This window comes from Pipistrellus kuhlii, unplaced genomic scaffold (assembly GCF_014108245.1).
Source record: "Pipistrellus kuhlii isolate mPipKuh1 unplaced genomic scaffold, mPipKuh1.p scaffold_m20_p_15, whole genome shotgun sequence".
Lineage (NCBI taxonomy): Eukaryota > Metazoa > Chordata > Mammalia > Chiroptera > Vespertilionidae > Pipistrellus > Pipistrellus kuhlii.
This window is the reverse complement of record NW_023425460.1, coordinates 42084419-42090564: the sequence shown is the minus strand read 5'-3', so window position 1 is coordinate 42090564 and position 6146 is coordinate 42084419.

The following is a 6146-nucleotide window of genomic DNA, read 5'->3' as shown; positions in this document are numbered from 1 at the left end:
GGGCGGGTCTCCAGCGTACCCCCCGGATCCTCAGCCACCCCTGTGCTCGGGGGACCGTCCCCCGCGGCGCCGTCGGGGGCGCCCCCGGATCTCGGGGCGATGCTCCCGGCTCCCCGCCTCCCCGGGGCCCGGCGTCTGCCCAGCGCCCCGGGAAGCGCCGCGGGGGGACGGGGCGCGCGGTGCGCCCTGCGCCCTGGCCGCCCGGATGGAGCCCCGCGCGGCGCTTTGGCGGCTCTCCCTCCCCTGGGCGCCCGCTAACCTCGCCACCCTCTCCACCCTCTCCAGGCGCCCCTCCGCCCCTCCGCTCCTCCCGCGACCCGGAGACCCCGCTGCCCGGAGACCCCGCTGCCCGGCCCCAGCCCCGAGCCCCGCGGACAGGGCGCGGGTCGCCGTTACCTCGCGTCTCCGGCCGCGGTGCGCTCCGTCTGCTCCGTCCGTCCGTCCGGGCGCCTCCGGCCGCCGTCTCCGCCCTCAGAGCCCCGCCGCCGCCGCCCGGGTTAGCGGGTCCGGCCGTGACGTCACGGAGCAGCCGGCGGGGCGGGGGTGGGGGGGCTCCGCCCGCCCAGACCCGCTCCGCCCGCACGTGGCCGCGAGTCCTCCGCTCCCGGCCCGGGGGCGCCGAGGGGACGAGTCGGGGCTCCGGGGGGCGGTCAGAGTCCCTGGGGGAGGAGGGGGGGGTCAGGAGCCAGAGTGTGGAGTCTTGGGTTCATCTGGCCCCAAGGAGGGAGCGGCTGGAGCTGCTGTGGATCCTCACCGGCCGGTCCCCGGAATTGGCCCCAAGGTCATGCAGGCTCCTGGGCGATCCTCATCCCGCTCAGGGAAGGAGGACAGGGTGCTGGGAGCCCTACCGTCCTGGGGAAGCCCCTCGGCACGCCCCCTCCCCCCCTCCCGGCGCCCCACCCCACCCCCACCCCCTCCGCTCCAGCTGGTGCTGGGGAGGCAGGGCGGTTGGGTCCAGAAGATGTGGTACACTTTCACCATGGATGCCACGCTCAGTCGTTCAATAAGATGAAATAGTGCCCTTTGCGACGGTGTGGATGGACCTGCGGGTATCTGTGCTGGGTGGAATAAGGCAGTCGGAAAGGGACAAGCGCCTGATGATTTCATTCGTATGTGGGAAATGCAACAGAGAGCGACAGATCAACAAACCACAACTCACCGCACACCCACCTCAGACAGCAGGATGGTTACCAGAGGAGGAGAGGGGGAGGAAGAGAGTAAAGGGGGTTCAACACCAGGTGAGGGGAGAAGACTGACCTTGGGGTGGTGAGCACCAGGAGGCCATATGGGTGATGTAACCAATATAACCCCATAAGCTTAGCCCCGGGATCCGCAAGCTGCTGTTCGAGAGCCACATGCGGCTCTCTGGCCCCTTGAGTGTGGCTCTTCCACAAAATACCATGGCCCGGGCGAGTCTATGTTAAAGAAGTGGCGTTAGAAGAAGTTTAAGTTTAAAAAATTGGGCTCTCCGTCGGCCTGCAGACTGAAAGGTCCCGGGTTCGATTCTGGTCAAGGGCATGTACCTTGGTTGCGGGCACATCCCCAGTGGAGGGGTGTGCAAGAGGCAGCTGATCAATGATTCTCTCTCATCGATGTTTCTAGCTCTCTGTCCCTCTCTCTTCCTCTCTGTAAAAAATCAATAAAATAAAATAATTAAAAAATGGGGCTCTCAAAAGAGATTTCAATCGTTGTCCTGTTGCTAGTTGGCTCTGTGGACGAATGAGTTTGCCCACCGCTGGCTGAATGGAACAAGAAAAGTAAAAGAAAGCAGCGAGGGGTGGTTGGCAGGAGGAATGCTTGTTTGGGGCTGCTTGGAGCTGTAATGCTCACGGCCACGCGGTAAGGGTCCCTGCAGGTACCACCTGACCTAGGTCCCTGCTAGTGCCCACCTGACCTAGCCCCAGCTTCGGAGGCCCTTCTAGGGGGCAGGCTCGGGGGGAGAGGGAGGTGAGGGGACAGGAGCTGTTTTCTTGGAAAGCCACTGAGGATAAATGCCATCTGGCCTGGCCTCTGAGCGGGGGAGCGGTGTTTTATTCATGTCTGCCTGAGGTGGGCTGCAGGCTGCTCAGCGCGGCCGGGTGGCGGCTCTCCCGCCACCTTGTCCCGGCTTCCTTCCAGACACGCTCTGGGAGGGAGATGGTTGGGTAAGTAGGTCAACAACATGGGGACTCCGTGTCCCAGGATGTGTGCAGTTTGCGTGTCACTCAGGGAGGGGAGAAGGAAGCTCGCGCAGGGGACAGAGCAGAGGGCGGGAGCTAAGACGTCTGTGAAGGGGATCATGCGTGGAGGGCCCCGGCGTGCCCGGAGTCTCGGAACCCAAAGACGCAGGCCCTGCCCCCACGTCCCTGGGCCACGGAGGTACAGCGAACAGTACCTGAGTGAGGGGGTGAGGATGAGAAAAAAGACAGACTAGAAAAGGTGGGGTCGGGAGGACTGAGACCTAAGTCTGCAGTCCCAAGTTCATTCCAAACAGCATATTTAAGCACACACAGCGATCTAGGCAAAAGCAGTAAGTTCCTTGTTCTACTGACTGTTCTTTAACCAGGTCAAGTAAATGTCAAGGCTAGCAATGCCTGCAATCCTTGTGCTACAAGTCAAAACAATTCCTGATAACTGCCAACAGCGGTCGTTTCCCACTGCCTGCTGTGCAGCGAGGGAGGAAAAGAGGGCTGTGTCTCCACAAGGGAGACCCCTGCTTTCAGGGCAGCTCCTCACACAGGCATCCTGGTGAAGGGCTCCAGGCCCAGGTCCCAGCTTACTACTTCCTGGATCAGTGACCTTGGGCAGGTTGTGTCTCCTCTCTGTGCCTTAGTTTCCCCATCTCTGAAATGGGGCTGCTGATTGGACCTATCGCAGTGTTTTGTCTAGGACTAAATGGGAATGCACAGGCACCTCTGGGAGAGGGAGAGCTCAGAAAGTGTCTACCACTCATTCATTCATTCATTCATTCTCTAAATATTGGTTGAGGGCTTCATAGGTGTCAGGTACTATTGATTCTGGGGAGACAGTAGCAGCCAAACAGACAAAAGCCCTGTCCTAGGGGGTGAACAGGTCCCGGTAGCCACACCAGCTCCAGCCTGCACTATGCCCCTCCTCCTGAGCAGTTTTGATTTGCATTCCCATGACAGCTAGTGAAGGCAAGCATCTCTTCGTATGTCAGTTGGCCATTTGTATGTCTGTGATGGGTTTCACACATTTTTGTTCACACCCCTCTAAAAGAATTTTTTAAAAATACAATATATATGGTTTGGCTAACTGGTTTGGCTCAGTGGATGGGGCGTCGGCCTGCGGATTCAAGGGTCCCAGGTTCAATTCCAGTCAGGGGCATGTACGTTGGTTGCGGGCACATCCCCAGTGGGGGGTGTGCAGGAGGCAGCTGGTTGATATTTCTCTCTCATCGATGTTTCTAGCTCTCTATCCCTCTCCCTTCCTCTCTGTAAAAAAAAAAAAAAAAAAAAAAAAAAAAAAAAAAAAAAAAAAAAATCAATAAAAGATTTTTTAAAATATTTAATAAAAAAATATCTATGCCTCCAACCAACCCAATGGGAGAAAATATTTGCAAACAACTATTCCGACAAAGGGTTAATATCCAGAATATATAAAGAACTCACACAACTCAACACAAACAACCCATGTTAAAAGTGGGCACTAGACCTGAACAAACACTTCTCTCAACAGGACATACGAATGGCCAACTGACATACGAAGGATGCTCAACTTCACTGGCTGTCATGGGAATGCAAATCAAAACAGCAATGAGATACCCCTCACACCTGTTAGCGTGGCCACTATCAACCAGACAGATAGTAACAGGTGTTGGAGAAAAAGGAACCCTCACTCACTGCTGGTGGGAATGCAAACCGGCATAGCCGCTATGGAAAAAGTGGCCGTTTCTATTCAGAACATTAAGAATAGAGCTTTGGTTGGTTTTCTCAGTGATTTGGGTGTCGGCCCTCGGACTGAAGGGTCGTGGGTTTAATTGCAACCAAAGGCACATTCCTTGGTTGCGCACAGGATCCCTGAGCCCAGTAGGAGCGCTTGCAGGAGGCAACCAATCCATGGGTCTCTCTCACATCCACGTTTCTCCCTCTGTCTCTCCCCCTCCCTTCCACTCTTTCTAAAAATCAATGGAAAAAAGATTCTCAGGTGAGGATTAAAAAAAAAAAAGAATAGAGTTAACATATGACTCTGCAATCCCTCTTCTGGGTAATTACCTGAAAGATGTGAAAACATTTATTCTCCAAGATACAGCGCCTCTGTTCATTGCAGCATTGGTCACGGCGGCCAAGACGTGGAAACCAAGTGCCCTTCAGTAGCTGACTGGATAAAGAAGGTGAGGTACGTGTACACAACAGGACACTATTCCGTCACATGAGAAATTGAAATGCTGTCATTTGCAACAACATGGATGGACCTCGAGAAGGTTAGGTTATGCAAAATAAGTCACACCAAAAAAAGCCAAGAACCATATGATTTCACTCATATATGGGATATAAAACTGAAACTCATAGACTCGGACAGCAGGATGGTGGTTCCCAGAGAGAAGGGTGGCAGGGGGGAGGGGCAAAGTCTTGAGCAGGAGAGGCGGGAGGGGAGCCCATGCTGCCGCTGAGACCCATGTTGGTCCATCAGAAGCTCGTCTTCCGGAGACTTCCTTCCTCTCAAGGGCAGGTCTTCACAGGGCAGAGTGCGATCTGAGAAGGGATGTGGGACAAGGTGGGAAAGTGGCAATAACCCAAGCGATGGTTTTTTGCTTAGAACTGAGGCATGTGATCAGCTCCACTCTCTGCACCTGAGGCTCCCCACACGGTGCTCTGGATGGCGAAGGCTTGCAGGACTGAGCAGAGGCCCCACGTGGGCCCTTCTCCTTGGGGCAGGGCCGGGCTGCAGCCAGACAGAGGGGAAGCGAGAGCAGGTGTCCCTGACTCAGAACCGGGGAGCATCAGAAGAGGTAAGGGGCTGGCCCAAGGCCAAAGACTTGTGGGTTTGTGATTTGGTTTTGTTGTTGTTGTTGTTGTTTTTCTTGTTATGTTTTGGCCTTTCCCCCTTGTTCTTTATAAAGCTTTACTACTTAACAGGATAACACTGTCTTGAGGGTTTTAGGACACGTGCAGATGTGTCACTTCAAACAACTCCACCTGAAAGGGTGAGGCTGGTGATGGGTCTACAAGGTGGCCAGATTTCTATATTGTTTGTGAAGTGGTATCTTATTATAACTACACATTGGAGTGTAAAAATGTTTGGGATGGTTGTTGTACTCTCTCGGGCCATCACCTTAAAAATGATACAAGAAAGAATGGGTCAACCGCTAACAGGAAAAGTAAAATTAAATTTCTAGAAAGTGTTCAAATAACTTCAAAAGGTCAGAAAGGAGGAGCAGATGAGCGGAAAAAGTCAGAGGGTTCAAGGAGAAAACAAAAACAAAGGATAGATGAAATCCATTAAGCATTCATGGAGATCACAATTATAAGAAATTGTCTTGATGGATTTTTTTTTTTTTTAAAAACATAGTCCAAACTCTATGCTGCCTACAAAAGATCCTCTTTAAATATAAGGACACAGCTGGATTGGAAGTAAATGGATGGGGAAAATATGCCATGCAAACCGGAAGCATTAGAAGGCTCAAGTGCATTAGTATCAGATAAAATAGATTAAAAACAAACTTTAAACGGAGATATCAAAAAGTTTTCGGAAGGATGAAAGTGATCAATCCAGAGGAAGACATAATAATGATCATATATATGCACCAAATGATAGAGCTTCAAAATATGTAAAAGCAAGGAAAAGACAATTTCACGGTCCAGATTGGAGAATCTAACACCTTTCTCAACCACTGATGGGGCACCAAGACAAAAAAGCAGACAGACAGAGAAGATCAAACAATACCATCCACCGGGCTGGCCTAATGGATACTTATTTACCCCGAAAACGAGCAGACTTCATCTTCTTTTCAAGTGACCCTGGGAGGTCTCAGGCAGGCCCTGCCTTGGTCAGTTTTTTACACACACACACACACACACACACACACACACACACACCCCGGTGTGCGCTTGATACACGCCCTCAAATGAGCTCCCATTGGGGGGGAAGTGCACTTCCCTTTCGTTCTTTTCCGAGTTCTGTCTCCCGTAAAGGGACATCTTCCG